The sequence below is a fragment of the Acromyrmex echinatior genome, chromosome 15 (assembly GCF_024713525.1).
Source record: "Acromyrmex echinatior isolate Ae372 chromosome 15, ASM2471352v2, whole genome shotgun sequence".
Classification (NCBI taxonomy): domain Eukaryota; kingdom Metazoa; phylum Arthropoda; class Insecta; order Hymenoptera; family Formicidae; genus Acromyrmex; species Acromyrmex echinatior.
In genome coordinates, this window is record NC_141866.1 from 6302050 (window position 1) to 6311721 (window position 9672).

Consider the following 9672-nt stretch of genomic DNA (forward strand, 5'->3'; position numbering starts at 1 on the left):
CAAAACTAAAGAGTGTATATTAAGGAATTAAATAAAGTTATTTAAAATATACACTGAGAGAAAAATATTTTGTAACTATAATTACATATTACTATAATCATGATTAATACTGCTATAATAATAATAACAGTAACTATGTATATAATTCTAGCAACAAATGTATATAATTAGCAATCTAAAATGACTATAATTATAGTTATTATAATCATAAAATAGTCGAAATTATCATTAAAATGATTCAAGTGACTATAATTTTTATGGTAATTTCAATTATTTTATGGTTATAATTATAGTCATTTTAGGCTAATTATATATATTTGTTGCTAGAACTATATATATAGTTAATGTTATTATTATTATTATAGTAATATGTAATTATAGTTAATAATCATAATTATAGTAATATGTAATTGTAGTTACAAATACCAAACATTTTTCTCTCAGTGTATATTTTAAATAAAAAATATAAAAGTTATTTAGTATTTATTATTTTAAATAATTACACTTCTGATTTATTTTTTATTTAGTGTTTTAAAGTTTCCCGAATCTATACTTTTTATTTTAAATAAGTTTCTGAAACTTATTTTATATTTTATATTTTAAATAAGTTGTAACAGTTAGTTTATCTAGTCAGGATCGACATTAATTTAAAGAATTTTTTAAACACAGAATTATTTACAGCAAGTAGTGTCATAAATTAATTTTTTAGCTGAAAAATTAAATAATGATTAACAAGATATTTAATAAGAGATTTCAACCAAAGCTGTATTCAGCGCAAATTGTTTCACAATATTAATGAAAAATTGCACATATTTTTATATAAAGGATGTATAGAATATTATCAATCTTTGTTTAAGTATAAATCATTTAAAAGTATAATGAAAATTGAGACATAATGTATCGTTAGAATATCAAAAATACCTCACACGAATAATTATCAATTACATTTATAAAAAGAATCGCAAGTAATATAAGATTAAACTAGTGCCAGATATGCCACAAAGCAAAGCGCAAAATATACGACGATACCCGTTTGTAAAAATCATGTAAAATATGAATAAATGAATAAACCGTGAATATTTTTCATACACAATAGTAAGATAGCTAAATGACGAGGAGTGGGGGGAGCATGCCGCTCGGCGTGGTTGACATACGTCATCACTTCAGCATTCGCTCGGTGACCTCGGAACGAGATACACGTCGTACGAAACGCTCCGCGTGTCGCATTAATCCACGAAAATTATCTACGAACGCGAATTGATCGATGCTCATAATTTGCGATCCGTGAACGCGCGATTGCCATTTGTATATAATTATACTATCACACGCTCGAAATAGGCGTCGAAATATAATTTAGATAATTTAGAAATTACGACGAATTATCACGTTTAAACCGATACTTTTACTTTTATTTAATGATCACGAGTGATAGCACGTCGATGGCTTTATATATCACTCTCTATTTTCAGATCGAAAGCATACGATGCAAACATTTAGATTTATTAAATTACCGGATTACGATTTAAAAGTAATGAACAGCTAAAATGCGTCGAATCTTTTGTTAAAAATATTGCGTACATTGCGTGGATTTCGTGTAAAAATAAGTTATTATAAACTAATCGCTTATTGTAACACAATTTTAAATATCTAAGATATAGATAAGTTGTGTGCGAATCCAAAAAATAAAGCAAAGATCGTGTGCAATAAAGCTTATTTATCGAAGAATCTTAAAAATGTAACGAATAAATTATTTTACTGATTTTGTAATACGCGTTAATATTTCGACAGTTAGGTGATCGGCACGCAACCTTGGGAATTATTTTGGGGGTGAGGAAGGGCGGGCGAATGACGCGTCACGTATATGCGAAGTTATCATACGCAAACATTCCATTACCGAAGCTCGTACAGGCAGGTCGCATACCGCTCTTTACATTTCTTTTTCAAATGGAATCGCGACAAATGCTAGATAATATGAAACATTATACTTTATTAATATACTCAGATTACTAGCACGTATTTTAATTAACATTCATAAAAGAATCGAGATGGAAAAATAAAATTTATTACTACGTCGCAATAAATACGGACGACAATTATTTTGTTAAATGTAACATTTTTGTCTCGCTTGAGTATAACTCTCGATTATTCTTCGAACGATATCACACGATCATAAAAAAGCTACGTTAACATCCTCGTGCAAATAACGCGATTTATGCGATTTATTCCTACTTTAACAATTAATATAATTTGCGTAATTAACAATTTAATCAATTTTGCGTTTTATGAATTACATTTTTCGTGATATGATAAAAAATTGAATGTAACTTAAAATTGTTTGACGATAGTAAAAGAAATATTCCTTTTTTTATTAATCTCTAGCCCATTCCATTGACTCTAATTATATCTTAGAGACATCGTAATAAGAGATTCAGCCCTTTTAGTAAACTCTGAATTTATTTCGAAATGGTGAAAACAAATTGACGTGTGTTTGATATTCATTTCTAAAATTCAACCGATAATTGCGTAGAAAAATATAGATAATAACTGTATATTACATTTTTCAGATGATATTATCCCTCTCACGGGTACACCTTGACGTGGTGAGAGGGCTCAGTACCCGGAGAATATACACGAAAAGAACGATTTTTCTCAAGTATCTAAAAATTTTTGGATTTATCTGAATGATATATCTAGATAAATTTTTAGATATTGAGAAAAATCGTTTTCTTCGTGTAAAAATCCGACAGGGAAGCTAACGTACCCTCGTCCGCCGATTTAATTGAAAGTGAACGAACCGCAGCCGGTTCGTCGCGTCGCGCGTTTGCTTCGGGAGTGCCGTCAAAGTTATCGGACTAATGGACTTTTAACAAAAACCCATTCGAATGGCATTCTAGTTCGACGATGAAATTACATCTTCGATGTTTCGACAGGAAAGCGGAACTCTCATTGGGACGTTGCTTAAGTGGTCACGGTCACTGCAATGCTCTCACGCCAAGTGCCCGGGCACGAGGTGATGCCGGCCGCGTAATGTCACGCACTTCGTCATGGTGCTGTGTTCGCGCGGTAAGCAACTACGTGTTGCTGTCGGCTGATTGAGGAACACGCTCTGTCTGCCGACAAATGGTTCGGCCCTTAGCGGTAAGAAACAATCGATTGGCTCGGATTCATCTCTGGGCCTGTATTCTGTATTCCGGATTATGCAGTTGTTATGAACACATAACGATTGCATAACGAGTTACAGAATTCTGCCCTGGTGGGTCGCTCAAAAAGGAGTTGTATAACTCTGGTCAGGGCGCTCATTTCTCTGCGTTTATCTATCAGCATCTAAATGATTCTCGCGTTTAATATGACTTAGTCAGAGCCTAGCTCTAGTAGTCTTGTAAAAGGCTAGCTCGTGACGAGGGGTTGGAACTCATTTCTTGAATTGTCTAGATTGTTAGACAATCGGCGATGGTACCAACTTTACTCTTATTAGAGGAGCTTGTCACGTCTACCAGTCTCTTGGCATCGCTCGTGGTACAGCACCACTTGTGTCCCACTAGAACTAGCAGTTAGGGCGTATGATTGAGTCAATGTTAAATGTGATGTAGGCGTAAACCAGAGGTGACGGACTCGATACGATCGATTTCGTCTTCTTTCGTGTGGGGCTTAACCCTTGTTTGGCGTTTACCGTGTGTTTTGCAAGTACTCGTCGACTTGTGGTGTTAATTCCACTGATCGAAATAGCAATCCTGTCATGGGTTTTGTAAACGTGGAGTGTCGCAGTGTCGCGCGAAAGACTTTATAAATGAATAGTCCGCGCGCGTTTATAGTGTACTATTCGCGAGTGTTTTACGCGAGTGTCCTGTGCGAGAGGATGTCAACCCGATTCTGAGAGGAGGAAAAGGTCTAGGAGAGGCATCGGGCACCGGTGGAGCAACCTTGCGGTAAATATCATTTTTTACTTACGTAAAATCAATATCTTTCTTCTATTTATTCTGGAGTCGTTTTATTTTACAATGATTTAAAAATGATAATTAGAAAAAGAATTATTTTGAAATTATTTTGAAATTTCATATATACGAATTTTTAAGATCTGTTTTAAAAAACATATAATTATTTTATAAATATCTAATATTCAATGATGAATTAAAAAATTCGATGCTTATAAAAATTATATATTTTGAAAATTATATGATTATTTTAAGAGAACTTTGCGTTTTTTTTTAAATATTGTTTAAATGTTGTGTTCTTTATAGTTTGTTATAATTTATATTTTATATTTTTATGTTACAGAATCATCGTAGCGACGTTGCAGACTTAACTCCGCTGTTGCGCGTCGGGTCGGTGAGTGATGAATCAATATTTTTATTGAGATAACGGATGTGTGGTAATTTTAATGTATTTTATATCTATAAATGCATATATGCATTAATTTAATGAAAATATACGGATAAATATATGTATAGCATACCATATATCCGTTGTCTTAAATGGATAAGTTAAAACAGATTAGGATAAACTTAATCCTGGATACCATTTTATTATTGAATATATTGTGCATGCACTGTTTTTATAATGTCACGTTACACACACCCAGTTTGAGTTATTTCTACACTGAAAGAAAAGAATGGCTACTGCAGCAAATTAGATGATAAAATATGGCACAACATTTTTAATTGGCTAGCCAATTTTTGGTTGCTGCAACTAATTTTTGGTTGTGTCTATCCGCAATGTCAGTATAGGATTTCGATTGGTTAATGCAACCAAAAATTGGCTGCTGTAGCCGATTAAGAATGTTATGCTATATTTTACCATTTAATTTGCTGCAGCAACCAATCTTTTCTTTCAGTGTAATTATTCCTATATGTCGCCACTGCTTTTACATAACATCTCGTTAATTTAATTATAAGAATAAAGAAAAACTATTTAACTCAGGAAGATTATTTAATTTAGCTCAAATTTTATTTATTAATTGTAAATTTGTATGTTAATGTAAATTTGATACGAAGTAACTCAAGCTCGGTTTGATACTAAGTAATTCAAGCTCAAAAATAGGTTGTTTCGATGGTCATGTTTTATACAATATTAAATTGCTCGGGAAAAAATATTTTATATATAATTATATACAATAATTATATATTATATAAATATATACAATTATATATATATGTTCCTTTATATACAATAAAATGAAAAGTAATAAAAGTTCAAATGAGGCTAATGTCCATATATATACAATTATATAAAATTATACATATTTTTATATCGTATAATTTTATATAATTATATATATATAAAATACTTTTTCCTGGGAATATACATCTTGACATACTTGGAAATAAAAATAAAAAAGAATAAAATATTCGTTTTTAAAATATATGAAATAAAAATATATAAAATATATATAAATATATAATAAATATATAAATATATAAAATAAAAAAATATAAAGTTTATATAAAATAATAGTTAGAATGAATGAAATTATTATCTATAAATATTATAACATAGAAAAGCGTTTGTTATAGTGTAACAAACAAATATTATTTTATTAATTTTCCTATCTATCCTATTCCCAAATATTCATTCAGGATTAAGTTTTTTACAAGTTGATGCAGAAAAGCAGTATCTATATGTATAATGTGTACTATTTTTTTAAAAATTCCTTCTATTGTTTTATACTTATTTGTATACATGTTACTAATGAAATAACAACGAAAATTCTAATGTAACGCATATAATATTGATCTCGCTTTTATATAAGAGACATTTTATGAATTGTTATGATTTATTTCAATGCACTGACTTTAGCCTGATCTTTTATAACTTATCCATATGTAGTAACTGGATTTTATACCAGTTAAATAGTAAAATAGTACATGATGTAAGATCCAAAATAAATAAATGATATAAAATACATTTTATATCAAGAAATAGAAGAATTTTATTCCATAATTATTTTAAAATCGCGTTCAGTTTTGCATATTTAAAATATTTTATTATTTTGATATACTAAATCATACAAAAAATTATTCTAATAATATACAAAATACAAATATTTATTGACGTGAAGGAAAATTATCCCTTTCGGATCTTACATCGTTCATCTGAATTTTTCATCTCCGCATGCTTCGAGATGAGATTCAGCAACGAATCGTTCGAATCGTTAAAAATACGTACATGAACCTTGAATTTTGTCGGATTCGATTTAGTAATTTTTTGTATATTTTTCATATATTTTTAAATTAAAGTTTTATTGATTACATTATAAAGTTTATATATAAAGAAATTTAATTTAATTTCACAATATTCGAGACTCTTGAAATCAAAGCATTGTATAGATTTTTTAATTTAAATTTATTTTTAATCGAGTAATTATATTTTTAATTTTTTAATAAATGCGAATAAAAAATAATCGCGACATTTATTCGTATATTAAAGGAATTATTATTATTATTATTATTATTGATAATTATCCATATTAATATTTAGTTCATTTCATTAATATGATTGCCCCTTCGCGACGCGTTCGTGTTTCGCGCATCGAAAGCGTAAAATCATTACGCTTATTGCCGGCGATGTTAGCCGGCAGCAAAAAGGAGTATTTCTCCTTGTTATTCTGGAATATGATACCAGAATATTGGCCAGGAACAACAAAAGGTGAGATCAATCTGGCCAGAAGAAAGAAGAGATCTGTATACAAGGTAGGTTGGTATATAACACCAATCTAAATTTTTAAAAGGTAAACTGGATATTCGGGAGGGTAACTTACTTGCAAATTGCGAGTTCTTATTATTTTTGAATTATTGCTTATTTAAAACACAAAAAAACAACAAACAATAGGGTTAATGAGAGTCAGCGCAGATAATCAAGCGCAAGTTATGTAGATTTAAAAAATCTACAAAACTTGCGCTTGATTATCTGCGCTGATTCTCATTAGTCCTTTATATTTGTTAATTTTTTTTGTATTTTAAAGAAAGCCTATTTTAATTATTACTCTTTATTACTTATTTATTATTAGTATACTGAAAATAAGGATTTGCTGTTACAACAAATTAGATGGAAAATATGATATAGCATTTTTAATTGATAACAGCAGTCAATTTTAGTATTAACCTATCGAAATCCTATACTGACATTGCGAACCAAAAATTGGCTGCTATAGCCAATTAAAAATGCTATGTCATATTTTACCATCTAATTTGCTGCAGTAGCAAATTTTTTTTATCAGTGTATGATCGCGATTAATATAATCGCGATTCATCCCGCTGAATTTATCAGCGATAGAATGGTTAGACATTGATTATATTCAGCGAAAAAAGTAACTTTGCAACTGTTGTAAAATTCTTCAACATGATTGGTTTAGACATTTAAAATCCATAAGAAACCAAAGCAAGAATCAATCGTATTAAAGAATTTTACAACAATTGAAAAGCTTTTTTTCTCTGATAAATGCAATCATTAACATATTATATTCGCGGTTATTGCTCATTTATGAAGTAATGTAGATAAACACGGGTGGAGATAAGTATATCCGAATAGGCAAATAAATAAAAATACGGGTAGGTAGGACAATAAGTATGAATAGGTAGGGACGGTGTAGGTAGGACGATAAGTATAGACAGGCAGAAATAAACACATCATATGTACATACTTGATAATTGGAAAGGAGGAATTAAAAATTGAATAAAATTTTTAATTAATTTTGAGTTTTATTAATTAGGGAAGATTGAAGTCAAAAGTAACAAGTATAAGTTATAACACTTATATAAAAAAAAACGTTATAAACAAAATATACAAGTGTAAGGAAGAGACAGAAGTTTAATAAATATATTATAAACTTCTATCTCTTCCTTACGCTTTTGTATTTTGTTTATAACGTTTTTATATAAGTGTTACAACTTACCGTGTTACTTTTGATCCCAATTTCTCCTATCAGAGCATCCCGTTCCAATTATCAAATATAAAAATAAAATTAATTAATTTCAAATTTTATTGATTTTTCAGCTACCCTGAAATTAAACTTTTTTGTAAAATTCTGTACGCGTCGAAATTATGTAACGCGTTATATTGTATATTATATATTGTAATTAATTGTATTGTAAATAAATGTATGTACTTATAATAGTATTAGGTATGTATTGTAAAATTTATGTAAACTATGTCTAGATAAATGCTATCATATATACTTACTTTTGTAATACTTTTTGCCAACGATTACTAATAAGTTATTCATTTACTGGAATATATATATCCGTATTGAATATCTGTTTAATGCAGATAGCATTTGTTTTGTCATAGTAAATCAAATTATTACATAATTTAAATGTAAATTATACGAAATCGACGAAACATAATAACAAAAATTGTTTATTAATTTAATAAGTTTAATAAATATTTAATTAACAAAATTTTTTTCAATTGGATTTTATTTTGAATTAAAAAGTTATTAATAATTTTAAGTAACTTCTAAAATTTTTATGTTAAAATAATCATCAATTTTTCTTCAGATTTATTAGTATATTATTAAATAAATCATGAAGATTGAAGCTTTAACTGAACCAAGTTAAATATTAACTTTTTGCTTGTTTTTTGATATTTACATTTTTAACATTATAGAATTACAAATATATTTTAGTGATCAATTTATTATATGCAAAAGCTGTCTTTCGCGTCAAAATATGCCAGATTGCGTGCTTTGTACCGATAGAAAGTCGAAATTATTTTCATCATGGAGAGTTATTCTTCGCTTTTTATGAAGTCCATTCGCGAAGTCTAGTTTGATATCTCTTCGAAGATTCTTATACAGAATTAGAATTAATCCCGAATTTTCTCGTCTGCAGTTACTGGAAGTAATAATTTTGTCAATGAGTCTCAATGATAATTACTATATATTTTAAAGTCAAGTTGCGAAATTATAATTCAGTAGTATATTTTAGCATACAATTTTCATCGCTTTCTTTGTTTTATTAAATGTTCTCCCACTAATAATAATTTTAGTAACAATACTGTCTTAATAACAAATAAAATTTAGTATTATATATAATTAATATAAATATATAATGATTATTTGTTTAAATCCAAATTATTATTAGGTGTTGGAATTAATTCGTAGCGTTTTACAAGTGATGGGAAGTATTTTCATTAATGTATTTTTTAATGCTCATGTGAAATAAATAACATTCTTTCATTAAAAACGTTACGAATTAATTCCAACACCTAATAAATAAATAAATTTAATTTTTATACAAACAATTTGCTTATTTTTTGATGATTGCTCTAACAAAAATATGATTACGAATGTGTATATTTAATTTTCTAACTGTTATTTTTAAAATCATTTTTAGATATTGGACATCCCGCCATTCCAGAAAATTATTTATTATTAATTTATATGTATATTTTTTATGATAAAATACATGCAGATATTATGACATTATATTTGACAAATTTTAATATTTGTCGATTTAGATAATTTTTACCAAAGTATTTCATATTCTTTTAATAATGTATCATGATTATATGAATTTAATTAAAAATGTGTGGGTAGAAAAAATTCGAGATAAGTCGAATGGGTACCCTCATATTAGCGGGATATTGATAATTAAAATTTTTGAAGCATATAGAAAAAAGGAATTGTTAAATTTTATATAATAAATATTTCAGTATGAATATTCTTTAAAATCCTGT

At 28.2% G+C, this 9672-nt stretch overlaps 1 long non-coding RNA gene across 1 annotated transcript; it reads left to right on the forward strand.

Moving 5' to 3' along the window:
• The first annotated feature begins 528 nt into the window (after positions 1 to 528).
• Positions 529 to 9614, forward strand: LOC147907235 (uncharacterized). The gene is made up of 2 exons (XR_015547646.1): positions 529 to 3926; positions 4276 to 9614. It is a non-coding gene; the product is annotated as an uncharacterized LOC147907235 (long non-coding RNA).
• Positions 9615 to 9672: the final 58 nt, after the last annotated feature.